Here is an 18,086-nt window from a genome sequence, read left to right as displayed (position 1 = left end):
TGCGCTGTGCTTATGACGGAGCGGTTCCGTCATGGCCCGCCCCGCTCAATAGAACGCTCAGCGCAGGCGCGGAATCCGCGCCGCACAGGCGTGCCGAGCGGGCCATGACGGATACCGCTCCGTCATCAGCACAGCGCGACCGCGGCTGAAGACGGAGCGGTTCCGTCATCAGCAGGGGAGGGGTTAAAAGGGTGAGGGGGCATATTATCAAGACAGGCGATAACATTATCGCCGTTTTAGCGGCAGAAAACTGCAGCTAAAATGGCGACAATGAGCTTGATAATATGCTCTATGGAATTCCAATTGAAGCCCATGTTAGATGTCCTTCACATTTAAGATGGGCTTCAATTGGAATTCCATAGAGCATTTTATCAAGCCCATTATCGCCGTTTTAGCAGGACTTTTCTGCCGCTAAAACGGCGATAATTGTATCGCCTGTCTTGATAATATGCCCCGTGGTTCTCCCACCTAAGCAAGGTCCTGCAGGCTCGAGACCACATCCTGAAATATTACCCTCCAAGTGCCTGCAAATCCTGAAGAGGTAAACAATGTATTCCCTGAATTGAGCGCTGGAAGCTAAGCAGCCAATTCGAATATTCGCTTTTATGGGCTGTCGCTATCGGGAGCATTCCGATAGCCCAGCTCCCAACATCCCTCCGGTGTGCTGTGTTCCCTGGGAGTGCTGCGGGGCAGGAGGTTATGCAGATAGGAAAATGATGGCACCATTCTCCCATGGAACTCTCCCAGCCTTTTAGCAAGAAAATGTTTACACGCTGGTGGCGTGGCTCCTCCCTTTACCCTTGATAAGATCGGAAGCCAAAAAAGGTTTGTAAGATGACGTTTGTTTTCTGACTAAAGTTCTCACAGCAAACTCAAAGGGACTCCGGCCAGCTGCAAGGAAAGGGACTGCCACTGAAGAGATCTAGTGACCTCTGACGGGGATTGAAGCTATTTTTCCCTGTCCCTTCAGGTAAGAATTGGCTCCTGCTGTTACAGTATTCCTAATATTTTTGAGGGAGTGGTATTACCCTCATAGCTTTTAGGCGACTTTCTTGGAGTTTATACACTGATGATTAACAGCAGTTATTGCCCATCCTTAAACAGAACATTGGAGTGATAACAGCTACATTGAAAACAGTGAAACAGTAGCAGTCTGTAAGTAGGCCCACTGCTGCCCCTAATATACAGGATTTGACTTTCCCTGTGCCAGCCATCTCCCCAGGACATGTGGATGACGTAGGGAACTGATAAAGAGGCAGAGGTTAAGGTCAAGGAGGGCACTGAGTGAGCCTAGCCCCGCCCCCCTCTACTGTGATTCCCAGTGTCCCTGGAACCACCACAGGAGGGCCTAGGAATTCACCTCAGTTCCAGAGTCTCTTTCAGTCCTGCCAAACGAAGAGAAGCAGCCTGGCAGACATGAATGAGAAGGCTGAATGTGAAAAGTTCAGAAACGTCAGAGCAGGCTTAAACTCCCTGCGTCTCCCAGGAGGCTGTTTTAAATTAGGACATTCACATTAGTGGCCCATACCAGCCATTAACGCCCTCCTCCTCTGTTATGCATTCATGCAGTTGGTATTTAATGGCTGGTACAGTCAGCTACAGCAGGCTGCATTTTATTGGCTGCTATCACTGTCATGTGACTGCTCTAAGCTTGAATAAAAATATAACATGATCCAAAATGTCCTAGACCATGTCCGAGGTGTTAATGTTTATCTCTAGCATGTATTTGATGTGTTTTCAATATAAATCTAAACTGAAAAAAAGTGGGGCGACATTGCACCCCACATCGGACGCACAGCCGTCGTTTGTGCATAATAATGCAAAATGTGTTCCATTTTTCATCAAAGAAGTTTTTATTCACCTTTTCTCATAATTTGTATAATAGTCATCTTTTTATCCAGTCACACGGTGGACATTTATGTATGCACGATCCTTAATGCTGGGGAGATGCTGATACTAGCTTTACTCCACAGCATGGCGCTTTACATAAGTATTCCTCATTGTGTTAATTTCAATACCCAATGCATTTCGGGCCCACTTCGGCCCTCCGTCAGGGGTTATCTTGATCTATTTGTTGACTGCTTCTGCAGAGGCGGACCCCCGTAGGGGCTAGGGAGCCGTCGCCATAACCATGCGGCGAGCCCCCGAAGGGGCAACAAAGGGGGAAGACGGCCCGGGAACAAAAAGGAAAAAGGCGGGAAAACGGGGTCTCCGGGCAAGCAGGGGACCCCGGAAGGGCCGGGCTGCCCCCCCCGCCCCCCCCCCCCTGGCGCCTTGCTTCCGCCGCCGCGCGCCAACCAATGGGGGGGGCAGGCGATATTCAAACCCCCCAATGGGGGGGTTTCCCCAGGTGGAGACATACCGGATGGGGGGCATATAAGCGCGCTCCCCCCAGTAATACTCCTATGCACAGGAGCGGGGGGAGCAGCACGGCGCGAAGGAACTTTTGTCCCACCCACCCACACCAAGGGATCAGCATTGTCGCAGGGCTGAAAGAGGGAAAAGAGCTTCGCGAAGGGCTACGCGGAGAACGGTTGGTACGGAGGCACACCGGAGAGCGGTGCGCCAGAATAGGTCCACTCACCTTCAGATGCCGCACGGCTGGGTGAGATGGCCTAAGGACAGCGGCTCTGGGATGCCTCACGGCTGGGCGACATGCGACGAAGGGAAGGGGGAATATGCAGAGACGGCGCTCGCAGCCCAGCCCCCGCCGGATGGCAGGGCACAACAAGGTCCGAAAGGTAGCGAGGCAGCCTAACTCTGGGACAACGAATATCCCCTTCCCGCGCTGAGGAAGCGCAAGGAAATCCAACCTACAGAAAAACCGCCCCAAAAGGGGTAAGAGACATTGGCAAGGAAATGTATATGACATAACATGCAAATGCAAGTAATACCTGTTTCCTTGTAACCCTTAATAAACTGCGGCCAACAAATGACCACCACGAAGAAGGGTGTAGTGGCTTTCTTGGCGGGAAGGGAAGTAAGAAATGTTATGTGTATTTCACTGCGGGAGTGGGGCAGAGTGCGCAGGTTACTGTTCAATATAAATGTCATAATTATCGAGAGTGCAAAGAAGCTTCGTAAACCAAAACTTCGTTTGTGGCTGCAGAGATGTGTTCCTTTGTAACCTTCTGAAAAGTCTCATGTTGCCTGCCAAGTGTATTAATACACATGTGCCTGGTTAAGGGTACAGGGTGATATAAATTAAATATTGTTCAGATGTACCCGTAAACTATGGGTATGTGCTTGGCAGTGTTTGTATGCCCTGAAAAGGGGGCTGGTGGGATAGGGTGCACTTCGGAATCGTCACCTATGGCAGCAACACGTGTACAGCCGGCCTTGAGCCTTGGCATCTGGGCTAATAAATAACGGGTAATCGTGAAGGTTTTCCCAGAAGTGCTGGACCTGGTGCAGACGCAGGGGCGTACCTTGGGAGGGGGGGGGGGGGGGTAGAGGGTGCGTTGTTTGGGGTGTTACTCCTTCCACATAAATGTATTTTTTTTTAAATAAATAAATTGGCAAAGGAGCTTTTAGTCGGGTATGGTAAGGTGATGTCGGATTTCACCCGGGATTTTTAAATAGTTACTCAGATAAAAACTCACACACATGCACACTCGTCTCTGTTTTGAAGGTCTTTAAACATGGTCATTTTACAAAATACTGTGTTTAAGTACCCAGACACAATCTGCACTCATTTCCCTTTCCACTAGCCCTTGAGGTCCCTTTATACTCTGCTGTTCAAATAATGATTTATTAGCATGATATGACCGAGTGATTGTCGAAAAATCTGAAGAACCCCCTTTCCTTCCCCCCTTCAGTCTTAGTGACCAAGCTTCTTCCCTGCAGGCACGAAATATAATGCTGTTGACATTTCATTTGCCAGATGCCAGTGCATTCCAAAACATACCTTGTTCAAACTCGCTGCTAATAGCTTAATGGTTTTTCTGGTTTCAGGTAAACTGTACTCTCTGGCACCGCCCCCCTCAGAAGCGGATTTCATTCCATTCTGCTCCTGGGCTCTCGTATTACAACCGACACAAATTGTTGATTGTGTATTTAACAAAGTTGTTTCAAAAGCCTCTCCACAGACTGGCGAACGACAGGGTTGGGTTGAGTTGTCCACCAGGGCACAAGGTAAGGAGGTTGAATCTCTTATCTGGATTGTAATGTTTGCTGTTCGATTTGATTTAATGTACATGTTGCCAATCACCTTCCCTATTCATATGTAAGACATGCAAAGAAATTGTCAAAACTATATATTTTATGTGTATTATAACTATATATAGTCTATATATTCCGACGTGTAGTTACTGGTTGTGATTTGAGCTACAGGTCTTGTGTGTTCAGTACTCTGGTCGTGTCTGAAATTTGTTTGCTAAATGGAAGGGGAAAGAATGAATTCTAAGCATCCACTTTGGGGGATTACTTCTACCTAAAACGATATAGGTAACTTTATAACCTCTATGCAACCTAATTAATATGGGCTACTTTTAGTTACTTTTCCACACTTTAATTCCGAAATCTGGTAAGGTGTTAGGCGGTGACTATTAAATATTTGATTGCCCCTTGCAAAAGTAACCCCTGCCTCGGGTAAGAAAATGGGTAAAAAAGTAGCCACAAATCGTAATGTGTTATTTTGTTACTAAAGCTCTACAATTTGTACTAAGCATTCTGAGATGTTTTAATTGTGTGTTTTTAGAAGCACACGTTATTGTATTTGTCATCGTTTTCATGATATTACGCAACCATTAAAATTACTGGGGCCTTATTGTATAATGTTCGCAGTGCTGCACCTACGGAGTACGTGATCTATGGAACTATTTCACCGCGTCTGCAATAAGGAATGGCACAAACACGGTGGGTCATATTTGCAAGTCCCTCTAGCCACCATAACATCACTTTGTTTGATGTTGTTGTGGCGATAGGGGTTTCACCTTATTCACAAGGCAGCGTTATAATGTGGCTTAACGCTGCATTGTACATAAATCAACAAGTGTTGTGGTGGCCGCAACACCCATTGATATTGACCCTGCCCCATATTTACAAGGGTGGCGTAAATATGGGGCAACCCCAAAATTAGGACAAGGGAAACCCTGGTCCTAGCCTGGTTTTTGCTGTTTCCCTGTATGCTGCGTTGTGCAGCACCCACAGAAACAGCAAAACACCATTGATTGTTTATGTGCAGGACGGTGTCCCTACCTCCACATAAACAATCATAAAAAATGACATATTGCAACTTCTATATGTGCGCATTCTGCAGCACACATATAAGTTACAAAACACCATTACTGATTGTTTATGTGAAGGTAAGGACACCTTGCTGCACATAAACAATGGCGCAAGAGTGCCAGTGTTGGTGCCAGGCAGCTAAATTTAGCTCCAGTGCAGGATGAAACGTAAGGCTCACGGGATTGTTGAAATATAGTGCAGCCCTGCTTTTCAGAAGTGATGGAGTCAGTGGCGTAGCTAGCCCTACGGCCACCACCCCCTCACATTGAAGAGCGGTGGTGGTGGAGAGATTCCACCCCAATACGCCAGGTAAGAGCAGGAGAACGGCAGGTAAGAGCGCCCCGAATACTCATGCTGCTCAGGGCGGACCACCCCCCTTGCTACGCCAGTGGACAGAATGCAGTGTTAAACCAAGTAGGCTAACACCGCGCTCCGTCACTTCCTTATACATATGCCCCGACATTTGCTTAATTTCCCTCGGCACAGAATTCAAAATGGTACAAAAGAGAATTTCGGTAATTGTTTTAGAAAGTGCAAAGTAAATGTAAAGGGGCCCGTTAACTTATTTTTCTTTCTCACATTCATGGTGAGAAGGATGAATGGGCATCTTCAGCAAATCTCACCTTCAGGCTTGTTTGATTCACAATCCGGTCGCTGAGGCTCTGATAGCGAATTTTGGAATTATAAATGGATGGATAACTCGGGTGGAATTCTTCCCCCCACAATTATGAGTGTCTCCACACGTTTAATTATTGTGTCTGTAAAGTTCTGACCTAATAATTCAGGCTCAGAGACACAGGACCCTGTTAGAAGTTGTAGGGGAAAGGTCTGCAGCAAACACACATCCCTGCCCCTGCCAATCACTGCAGCAGCATGAAGAGAGCAGACAGAGCTCTTCCTGAACAGGCAGGTACACGCCTGCCCTGATCCCTGCCTCTACATTATAACCCCCCCCCCACACACACACACACAAGCCCACCTGCTGACATTTTCAGCCTCAGAGCAGGCAAACAAAATTCCTGAAATCAAGAAAAACTCATGGAAAATGGTTCGGTATCTCTGGATTTATGTGGTATTCCTCGTTCTGGGGAGAATTTCTATAACAACTGTTTTTTGGAGCTGGGGTGACTTTCATAATGAGGGAGTTTAGCCGTACGGTGTTCCTGCATCAAAAAAAAAAAAAACCAGGGTCTAAGTGTCATCAACTTGTGCTTTACATATTTAATTTACAACTGTATTCATGAAGGTAGCGAAAGTGACCCCACAACTCAGCATCACAGGAAGTGGACCTCCGATGGCCTTTGACCCTAAATCCTAGGAAATTATGGCACTTTAATCCTGGTCCTGAGGAAAGCCAGATTTAGTTTAAGGCACTGGCTGAAACATGTCGACCAACTGATGGATGTAGGAGGTAGTAACTCGCCTCCCTTAAACATCCCCAAGCCTTATTTTAACCGCTGACGGGGGCCCAGTTATTAAAATTTAATTTACCCTCGGGTACTTGGAACCTCGCCAAGCCGTTTTAACTCACACTTCATTTTACACCTCACACTGCACTCTCAGTAAAATACCAGCTCCGCTGTAATCAGGCGTCGCAGCACACCCGGGACACATTAGGTGTCACTGGGTGGGCCCGATGATGAAGCATGCCACCAACCAGGTTGGTGGGTGAGGGCTTCATGAACTCACCAACGAGGTGCCCATGACAAATCTAATCAGAGTCCTAACAATATTGGTCATATTTAAGCTAGTCTCTTTTGATAACACACACTTTAATCCTAATGACATCGTAATAATTTATGTCACTGAACCTTCTGTATACCCCAAAGGGAGAAAGTATTGCTAAATCACAGAAAGGTGCACAAAAAGAGATTTTAAAAAACAATAGGGTCAGAACCACTAGCACTAATTCGTTGGGACCATAAATTGTGTATGAGCTATCGTAATGTTTTGATTTAGTGCTTTTCACTGTTAATACGTTTTTTTCCAGCGCTTATAAGGAACTATCGAACAAACATATTTTTTCGAAGTATTCGGAGTAATGGCAATAATTTAAAAAACAAGATGCATTTTTTAATTTGTTGACTTTTATTGTATACTATAATAAATGTCATTCCATTTCTGAATTCATTTAACTTAAAGTGTAACCTCCCAGTGGCATCTGCAGAATGTAAACAGTGTTCATTAGAACACCGTCTACCATCTAGTGCAAAGCACTGCTTTGCCAACTCTCAGGCCAGGGATCGCAATAGCAGTCTTAGGGGTCGCAGCAGCAAGGGATTACAGCTTGACGACCTCTAAATGACCTACATGGATAACAGACCTAGAAAGTGCTAGTGTCACGCAGTCAGTCTTGCGTTTTGAATATGCTTCCAATATTTGGTTCTCCAATAGTATTACAAAGGTCTTAGAAAAGAAAGTAAGTAATATCTTCCAGCTGGATGAAGTAGCGACATAATACATGCTTCTTATTACAGTGAACGGACTAACGGCTCATTTGCAGATAAAAGTGGACAATAAATGGCAAATGTGATTTCTGTTAATCATTCCTTTTTCAGTGGAAAATATTGAAGCTGTGATAGCAGGACACATCCTGAATAGAATAATGTAAGAACACATTCTTAGCAGTATTACCATAGCTTTAAACATATACTTTGAACTCACGATTAGGAATTGTGGGGCATATTATCAACAACTAGCGATATTTATCGCTAAATGGGCTTAGCGATATTTTTTTTATCGTCGCACATCGCCGGATTTTATCGCAGCGATAACGTGCTATTAGCAATGTTTATCTCTAAAGCGATAAAATATTCGGCGATAGCGGCAAAATGTGTGAATATCGCTGGGAATCCAGCGATATTCAGGCATTAACGCCAATAGGGTCTTAGCCTGAATAGCCACCTCCCATTGGATATACAGGCTAAGAAGTGGTCTGAGCATGTGTTAGGTTTTGACGATATTCACGCTTAGCGCGAATATTTCCATCGCTACGCCTGCGTTGATAATAGGCGATAGCGATGCTAGCGACTGCTTTCAGTCGCTAGCAGGTTGGGTACGCCCACTTTGCATGTCATTAGCGATAAATATCGCTGACATGCAAAGGGGGCCCCAAACCGGTCGCTATCGCCTACAAGCTGTCGCTAACTGCTGTTAGCGACAGCTTGCTAATAGGGCGATAAAATTATCGCTGCTTTTTGGCCAAAAACGGCCGGAAAAGCGGCGATAATCTCATATCGCCCGCCTTGATAATATGCCCCTGTGTTTTAAATTTCGATCCATGCGCACAAATGGGATATCGGAGTTGAGAGGCAATTACAGCATCCCCTAGGTTTTGCTAGTAGAAACATGGTGAAATTTAGCTGGAAAATGCTTAGTGAAATAGGGTAACATGCAGTAATTGGTGAAGTAAACAGAGAATCTGTATGTTATGCCTCATTCTAAGATGTGTAACTCAGAATAAGAGGTAAATCTAACATAGTTGGCAATGCGTATTGTCAAGGACTGGAGGTGGAAAATTACTATTTAGTCTCCTTCTTAACTGACTTTGGAAAGGGCAATTCGTCCAAGAGCCACGGTGACACCCTGCACAGCAAAGTTTGCATGAAAAGATGCCAAGGTTTTTTTATGGGTTTTTCCTACTCAGTGGGTCCATTTGACGCAGTGAGCGATTAAAACCCAGTAAAGGGAAAATATTCCTTGGCATATCTATACCATGTAATCGAAAATGAAGATTAGAAGTAAACCAGCAAGGCACCAAACTCCTCCTGACATTGGAAAAGTGAAAAGTCCAGGAGAAGAAATCCAGAAGATATATTGCAAAAAGCAACCCTGTTAAAAAAATTATAGTTAGGCAGTGAAGGACACAATGAAATTTAAAGAGCAAATGCAACCCAAATTCTTCTAGTAATTGTCTACCTATATGTATATAGAACACATCACAGGAAAACACTCAATTGCATTTATTTTTTAGCGTTTCAATAAATTAAGACAATGTTTAATATTGCTGCTCTTTTGTGCAAGAGCAGGCAAATTGTACACGTCTTAAGCAGTTTGATGCTTACGTCTTTCCGCGTGAGTCATACAGTCAGCATTGTGTGATTGGTTGTCAGGGCTTATTTACGCTGAAGATTACCTTATCAAGGCGTTCATCTTGGATTCCAGACACTCCCTCTTGTTAATTTTCCAAATTGGGGTGTCTGTAACACCATACAATTTTAGTAGCAATTATCTAAACAGTTGTAGGACTTCTGTTTTATCACTCAATCAATCTTTATTGACTGCCAAAACACAACACACATCTATACTGATATACTGCGTGATAAAATCCGGAAAAACATCTTAGTGAGTATTTCTGTTTATGGTAACAAGAATTTTCAAACCTGCCTCCTACCCTCAAGACAATCAGGTAACGTACTTAAAGCAAACACAAGGAGATGATGGAAGGAACGCAGAAACTTTTCAGACACTCACGCCCAGTCAGAGATCTGGGTTGAATCCATCATCATTCCTTAGCTCACTACACCAACTCAGCCAGTTATATGCAAATCAGCCTTGACCCTGTGCCTCATGGGAACAGTCCAGACTGAACTGCTAAGCTAATTCTTCCTTGGACTGGAAACAAGCATCCGGTTTTTCAGGCTAAAACCCCTCATCACCCAGGCTAGCTTGAATCCAGTGGCAAAGTGAGCATGGGACCCACGTCTGACATACCCTACCAACTTAGGGCGAACAAAGCAAACAATCAGGTAACATACTTAAAGCAAACAAAAGGTGATGATGGATGGAGCGCTGAAACTTTTCAGAAACTCAACCCCAGTCACAGATCTGGGTTGAATCCATCATCGTTCTTTAGCTCACTTCACCACCCCCATCACTGGTCCCCTGAGAGACCTTCACTGCCTGCCTATTAACAAAAGAATTACCTTCAAGCTCCTCACGAACACTCAAAAAGACCTTAACAACACCAGACTTGCATTCCTCAAGCACTGCCTTGCCTTCCACACTCCCACCAGACATCTCCACTTTGCCCAAAAGGCCCATATCACCATCTGATGGATCTCTAAGACCACAGCTTGAGGAAGATGTTTTTCCTACCTCGCTGCGAAGAGTTGGAACTCCCTGCCTTTACATCTCAGGTAATCACAGTTGCTGCCTCAATTCAGGAAGCAGGAAGGAGCTCAATACCCGGCTCTTCGACTGAACCACAGATCCACTCCCCACTCAGTGCCTTGAGATCCTAACGGGTCTGGGAAACTAATTCATTTTCCACTAGCAAGTCAGTTAGGCTATAAATAAGTCTAATGAATATAATTTATTTGCATTCATTTAAAACACATGTTCCTAGAAGAAATGTAGCTTATTTTAGGAAATTTGCCAGCATGTCATCTTGTAGTTTCTCACCCATAACTTCCTCGCACAAGGACCTAGCTCCTGATGTCTCAGCCTGGAAGACTGTGAATAGTGCCTTGCACATAAGTGATACAGCATGTGTTACATTGCCAAGGATCAACACCACATAAAAAATTTCTGAGCATTGTGGTTCCTCTGGCACACACAACCACTATGTGCTATGAGTTGCCCGACATCAATATGGAAGTGGTTCTTGAGAGCATCAGATGGCAAGAAAATCCCATCTTTGAATAGATCTCCACCTCTATCCAACACCTCCAATCAATATATTTAGAGGGCAATGAAAATTCAGGTAGAGACCCCAACGGTGTTAGCAGCTTATGGCGTGTCCTTTCCAGGCGCTCGCAAATATCTATGGCAACAGCTTTTGGCCACCCTAATGACCAGGGGTAACTTTTTTTGTAGACAATTTTGTATCTGATATTACATTAACAGCAGTGTTCCATCAACGCATACTGATCTCTGCTGGGTCCTGCTCCTCCGTGTCCCTCAACCACCTAGCCATCTACACAAGTAGATATGCCAGATAGTACGACTCCAGTATGTGAATCCCAACCATCCTATCTGTATGGGCAGAGTCATATTCTTTATGGCTAACCTTTTACGTTTTCCCAGCCACACCAGATCAGAAAGTATACTGTCTTAGTCTTTAAAAAATTGATTCAGTACCTCTGATGGTATTATAAAGAAATATAAGAGTCATGATAATGCCAACATTTTTACAATTTGAAACTCGGCCCATATGGGAAAGGAGGTGGCCCTTTGAAAAAGCCATTAAGGCGTGTATCACTGCATTAGCTTTGCCTATATTGCCTTGTACCAACCTCTGATCCTCATAGTATGCCCAGACCCCAGGTATTTAGAGATGTCCCGCATCCAGGGAATAGTGTCATCTAGGCATATCGGGGGATCAGATTAGTTAGGACCTATATAACTACGGTCAGGCTCACCTGCGGGTCTCAAAGATACAATGTGCATCATCTGTGGATAGTGAGATAATGTACGAAGTATGCTGAAATATGAATCCCTTTTCCAATGCGTTGTCTCTGAATGTGGCTGCCAATGGTTCTATTGCCAATGCAAAGATCCATGGGGGGAGCTAAAACACTGGTGGTGGCCCTACAATGGATTCATACTTCTGAGAATACTTGACTGGGTTTAATTCTGGCAGTAGGCCTCTCGTACAGCAATTGCACTCATGGGTGCTAAGTGTCAACACAGTGTTTTGTCCAAGATATGAAAAAGGCGTCTCAGATTGATATATGTCTGCCTTCCCTTTATAAACAAACATCCCTGGTCGGCTTGGGCCTATAACGAGGCAGAAGGCCTTTAACAACAGGTAAAGCCTGAGGCAGAAGGACTATAAGGCTATTAGAACATTCCACCCACTAAGGCCAGAATGTTCTTAATTAAAAAGGGACACATTTGAAGACAAGAATTGGAATGTTGGAGCATAAACTTTTATAATATTTTATAAAGAAACTAAACACAGAAGCTGAAATTAAAAAATACAGTTGCATAACTGTGATATTTTGAACCAAATCTTAATAAGATAGGGAAAAGGAAAAAAGAGCAAGTGGACCAAGGGATTGACAATGAAAAGGAGAAAGTGGAATAGCAGAAAAGTGGAGTTTTCAAAGAGAGAGTCAAGGGCAAGCATATATGGGTATAGGGAAAGAGCCTGGAATATGTTAAAGAGCAACAGAAGGCAAAAATTACAAATAAAAAATTGAAAAGTAAGAAAAAATAGTGTTCCATTTTAATCATCAAGATGTAATATCTCTGTCCTCGACGTCTTCCGCATTAGAGGCCAGCCTCAATAAATAATCTCTGAACAGCTACCATATGTCTCTTGGCCGTGAAGTCGGTGGTTGTAGTGTGGCATTATATTCGCTAGTAGTATCACAATAGGACAAATCGCACAGCCAGGCTGCTTCAGTAGGATATGTACTACTTCCCCAATGGAGAGCCACTTGTCGTTTGGCTAGCAATAAGAGAATGGCTCTAAAACGTCAGATGCTCACAGGTAGAGACTGAACAAATCCAAGGAAAGCCAACAGTGGATTGGAAGTAAGTGTTTGCTCTGCAAGATAATACAGAATGGACAGGCTTCCCAGAAAGTGAGGATCGGAGTGCAGTTCCAAGCTAGGTGAACAAAGTCTGCATATTTCGCTGTGCACCTAGGACAGTGGTGTGATCTAGTCTGATATAGCTTGGCCAATGCTTAGGGTGTGGTGTAAGCACGGTGTAAGTATTTAAAATACAATGCTTTGAGTGTGTGTAAGCATGGTGTAAGTATTTAAAATGCACCAGTTTATGATGGTGATTATTTGGAATCAGCTTGGTTTGTTTGCTGTGATATTGTCATGTTTTGTGACTTTTGTCTGGAAGTGAGTATCCAAAATCTGGTTCCCAAGCAGCCCTCGCCTTTTCCACCCTGATTGGTCTCAATTATAAAGAGGTACGATATGAACAGGATATCAAGTTGGAGTTGTCTAGAGTGGTAATAATTAACATGAGATGGGAATTCTTGTGGCTCTGAAGGGTAGGAAGGAAGAATAGCGCACAAAGTGTCCTTTAGGCAGTATAGTAGGGACCTGTCTATGTGTGTCGTGCTTTGCCCTTCAGTTAGGGCAGTAATAGATGGTAGGGTATAGTTTGTGAAAAGATCGCCCACAATATGTAGGTGATGTGTTGCAAGCGTTTGTTAAGTCAAGTTCTCACAAGTTGGTAGAAGCCAAGAGTTATTGGAAAGAGGGATATGTGGAATATGAAGTATCATAGTCTAGGTAGCGGAGGAGTTTAGTCCATGCCCAATCTGTGCTGGCGAGTGTCTGTATAAACGCAGGATTTCTAGGTAACCCCTGGGGTAGTAGTGTGGAAAGGGTAAAAGGGAGATTCTGTGTCAATTACGGCTTAAGATATTGCAATCTAGCATCAGGATGATACCAGAAGTAAGTACAATGCGCCTGACGACTAAATAATCAAGATATAGATCAGGAACGCTGATTCCACCGCAATCATAAGGGAGATTACTCCAAAAGACATTGAAAAGCACACTCGTAGCGTGACTGAACTTTTCCTCTAACACCCCCTCCCCCTTTCTTACACTCCACTCACCTACTACTGTCAAACTCAGGTCCCAACACCAGTTTGTTTATCTCTCGCTTTCCTGTCCTGCTTTCCTTTCCCCTTCTTCCTTTTCTCCCTTACCTTCTTTGCACCTTAGGATGTTTTGTCTCTGTTTGCCATGCGCTAATAATGTCATACTATTGTGTAATGGTGTTTCATTATTTGTCTTTATTTTCCATTCTCTAGTAACTTGTGTTTTTACTTTGTAACACTGTGTAACTTAATGTTTTTTTTTTGTAACTTGCAATCCCTTTGATCCTCATGTAAAGCGCTCTGATACCTCCGGGTCTAGCCAGCGCTATATAAAACTCTTCAAATAAATGAATAAATAAACTAATCTGGGGCAAAGGACAGCTCATATGAGACATTTGAGTAGACTGTGGACATTGTCAAAAAATCCTTTAGCCAGAGCAATAAGGATATTGAGAAATAAGTATAAAAAACCTCGGAAGGACCACCATCTTGATTATGGCAATTCTCCCTGCTACTGACAGTGGTGGTTTAATCCATCGCTCGACTTGAGCAGAAAGTATAACAATCGCAGGGCCGTTATTATGGCGAATTACTTCGTAACTGTCCCTATGTAAATAGACACCAAGGTATCAAGGGGAGTCCTCACATCGCTGTAGGGGATAGTTGATGGGACACGGAATCATGGCATCCATCAGTGGAAAGAGTTCTGACTTGTCCCAATTAATGGCCAAGCCAGAGAAGGTTTCATATCGGACCACCCGTCTGAGGTTAGTCAGAGGGTCTCGGACAGACAGTGATATGTTGTCTGCGTATAAAGAAGCTATTAGCTGTCCTCGATGGAACTAGATCCCGCGATGTAAATGGCACTCCAAGAAATGGCGGACCAATGGGTCCATGGCAATAATAAATAGCAAGGGCGACAGCAGGCAGCCTTACTGGGTGCCACGCGTCAGGGGGAAATATTCAGAAACAGCACCATTACCTCGAAGACAAGCTCAAGGGGTGGTATATAACAAACCGATGAGTTCCCCGAAAACCCTTAGGAATCCCAAGTTTTGTTAGGGTGGCATGTAAAAAAGTAAAAACCACCGCAATGGAGCGCACACCGCTAGCCCCTCCTCCGGATCGCCCCTCTGGATTCTGGTACTTGTAGTTCAGTAGTGGATCACCCAGGTGGGTGCAAGTCGGTACTTGTTGGACTGATGAATCTCTAGACCCGATACATGTCCCGGGTTTTTGGGTATCGCCCGAGACATGGCTCGGGTTTCGGGATAACTTCCCTCATCAGTAGAGAAAATAGTTTAGGGGTGGAGGAGAAGGCCGCCAAACAACAGTCAATGGCCTCGATGCCCGAACCGGCACGCATGGCAGCATCCAGGAGCCCGTCGGCTCAAAGCTCAAGGGAGCCAATTAGTAAAAACCACCGCAATGGAGCGCACACCGCTAGCCCCTCCTCCGGATCGCCCCTCTGGATTCTGGTACTTGTAGTTCAGTAGTGGATCACCCAGGTGGGTGCAAGTCGGTACTTGTTGGACTGATGAATCTCTAGACCCGATACATGTCCCGGGTTTTTGGGTATCACCCGAGACATGGCTCGGGTTTCGGGATAACTTCCCTCATCAGTAGAGAAAATAGTTTAAGGGTGGAGGAGAAGGCCGCCAAACAACAGTCAATGGCCTCGATGCCCGAACCGGCACGCAGGGCAGCATCCAGGAGCCCGTCGGCTCAAAGCTCAAGGGAGCCAATTAGTAAAAACCACCGCAATGGAGCGCACACCGCTAGCCCCTCCTCCGGATCGCCCCTCTGGATTCTGGTACTTGTAGTTCAGTAGTGGATCACCCAGGTGGGTGCAAGTCGGTACTTGTTGGACTGATGAATCTCTAGACCCGATACATGTCCCGGGTTTTTGGGTATCGCCCGAGACATGGCTCGGGTTTCGGGATAACTTCCCTCATCAGTAGAGAAAATAGTTTAGGGGTGGAGGAGAAGGCCGCCAAACAACAGTCAATGGCCTCGATGCCCGAACCGGCACGCAGGGCAGCATCCAGGAGCCCGTCGGCTCAAAGCTCAAGGGAGCCAATTAGTAAAAACCACCGCAAGCAGGCAGCCTTACTGGGTGCCACGCGTCAGGGGGAAATATTCAGAAACAGCACCATTACCTCGAAGACAAGCTCAAGGGGTGGTATATAACAAACCGATGAGTTCCCCGAAAACCCTTAGGAATCCCAAGTTTTGTTAGGGTGGCATGTAAAAAAGGCCAATCAAGCGAATCAAATGCCTTTCCGGCATCTAAGAGCACAGCTGCCGCTGGGAGATCAGGAGTGATTTGATTGATAACTGCAAACACCGTGCACAGATTAATTGAGGTAGATCGACTAGGAACAAACCCTGACTGTCCAATAAAAGAGAGAGGCGCATAGCAATAACTTTGACAAGTACTTTATTGTCGTGATTGAGTAACAACAAGGGTCTTTATGTAGTACAGAGATGAGGGAGTTTACCGGATTTAAGTAGAAGAGTAATGACCGCTTTGCATAAGTAAGGAGGAAGGGTGCCCAGTTCCATCGACTTGGCATACACTTCAAGCAAGTGAGGGACCAAAATCGGCTTATATGCCTTTTAAAAATTACCAGTGAAGCCATCCGAAACAAGAGCCTTTGAGCCACCAAGGGCATCTATATCTTGGAAGATTCCCTCACCTGTAATGAAGGACACTAAGAATTGCTGCTAGCCATTTTTCAATCACACTGTAGCCATCTCGGACAAATAATCCAGCAATGCGGTTTCCTAACTTTCGATGCGGGACGTATATAGTTGCTTAGAATACTCAGTGAACATAAAATGCTTACATTATCCATAACCATGGTTCCATCCTCCAGCTTTAAACCAGTTACTTAGGAGGCTTGGCATGGTGCCAGCTTGCATCCAGGTATTTTCCCTTCTCCTTAAGTGCTCTAGTGTATTTGCCTAAGTAGGCGACCTCATGAGCAGTCATTTCACGAAATTCTTGTAACAACGTGTTTCTTGTGTATAATGAACGTAACTTCTGCTCTACCATCTTTAAGTCGTTCCTGATACTACGAAGCACTCCTGCATGTTTTGCAATGGAAACTCCCCCAATGTAAGCTTTGAAGGCCTCTCACAGCATTGAGTATGTCTTGACAGTTCCAGAGTTTATCATGACATTTTCAATAATTGTATCGCGAAGCTCAGTGCGGAATATTTAATCACGTAGTGCGTTGGGAGGGAAATGCCACATCAAGATCAATGGACTGGAAAGCAGAATTTGCAGGGAGGCTGCAACTGGGGAGTGATCTGACAATGTATGAGGTTTACAAGTAATGCCAGTGAGCCAAAGGAGCACCTCAGGGGAGACGTACCAGTGTTCTATGTGGGTCCACACATTGTGCAGAGCAGAGTAATAAGTGTAGTCTCTACTATGGGAATACTGGGAACACCAGGCATCTGTGAGGTGAAAGGTGTTGAGGAGGTCTGTAAGGGCCTGCAAGGCATGTTTTTAGTAACCTGTAGATGAATCAGTGAAGTCAAAAGGAGAATGTCAAGTAATGTTTAAGTCTCCACCAAGAACTATATGGTCAGCTTGAAGTTGATTCATATGAGTGGAGAATTCATAAAGAACTTTAGAGAGTCGACATTAGGGACATTAGGGGCATACAAGTTGACCAACAGCACAGACCTGTTAGTAAGCACTCCAGAAACTAAAAGAGAATGACTCTCAGGATCAGCAATTATATCCCGACTAAGAAAGGGAATGCTTCTGTGCATCAACATGCAAATCCCCGGAAGTAGGAGCTATAGTAGGCAAAGAAGGGATTCCCACCCCAGGATGAAGCATAAGGGCAAGTAGCGCGCAACACCATGTGTATTTCTTGTAGGAAGGCTAATCTAACTCCATGTCTATTCAGATAGGTGAGGATTTGCTTACATTTTCGGGGATTATTTAAGCCCCTCCTGTTCCATGTCATGCAGGCGATAGTAAGTGTGCAGCCAGTCTTGGTCAATGGCATTAATCAAGGAACAGTAAGTTTATAATGAAACAAGTGCATATGTCTTAAGTGAGGTCATGCTATAAACAGTTATGAGGCTTCTGTGAAGGAGAAAAACGATCTTCACATAAAGAACTTCACACCACCACCACTCCACAACCCACACCGTATGAAAAGAAACACTGGCTAATCCAAACAAGACCCAAACATACCAAACCCATAACAGGGCGGTGTATACCTTGGGGTCTGGCAACGTTTCGAAGGGGAAGTCGCTGTAATGCATGAGATTCTTTAAGAAAAACAGACAGTGCAGTTCATGTACAGCTCTCTGTT

At 44.7% G+C, this 18,086-nt stretch overlaps 1 protein-coding gene across 1 annotated transcript in view; it reads left to right on the top strand.

The window, feature by feature from the left end:
* Positions 1-3,936: 3,936 nt before the first annotated feature.
* Positions 3,937-18,086, top strand: part of LOC144782820 (cytochrome P450 2F2-like) — a 280,070-nt gene continuing 265,920 nt past the window's right edge. The window contains exon 1 of the mRNA XM_078662098.1: positions 3,937-4,134. The gene's annotated coding sequence lies outside the window, so the exon portion shown is untranslated. The remainder of the gene's footprint in view (positions 4,135-18,086) is intronic.

Source organism: Lissotriton helveticus, chromosome 9 (genome assembly GCF_964261635.1).
Source record: "Lissotriton helveticus chromosome 9, aLisHel1.1, whole genome shotgun sequence".
NCBI classification, from domain to species: domain Eukaryota; kingdom Metazoa; phylum Chordata; class Amphibia; order Caudata; family Salamandridae; genus Lissotriton; species Lissotriton helveticus.
The sequence above is the reverse complement of the archived record's forward strand: the minus strand, read 5'-3'. Positions and strand labels throughout refer to the sequence as shown.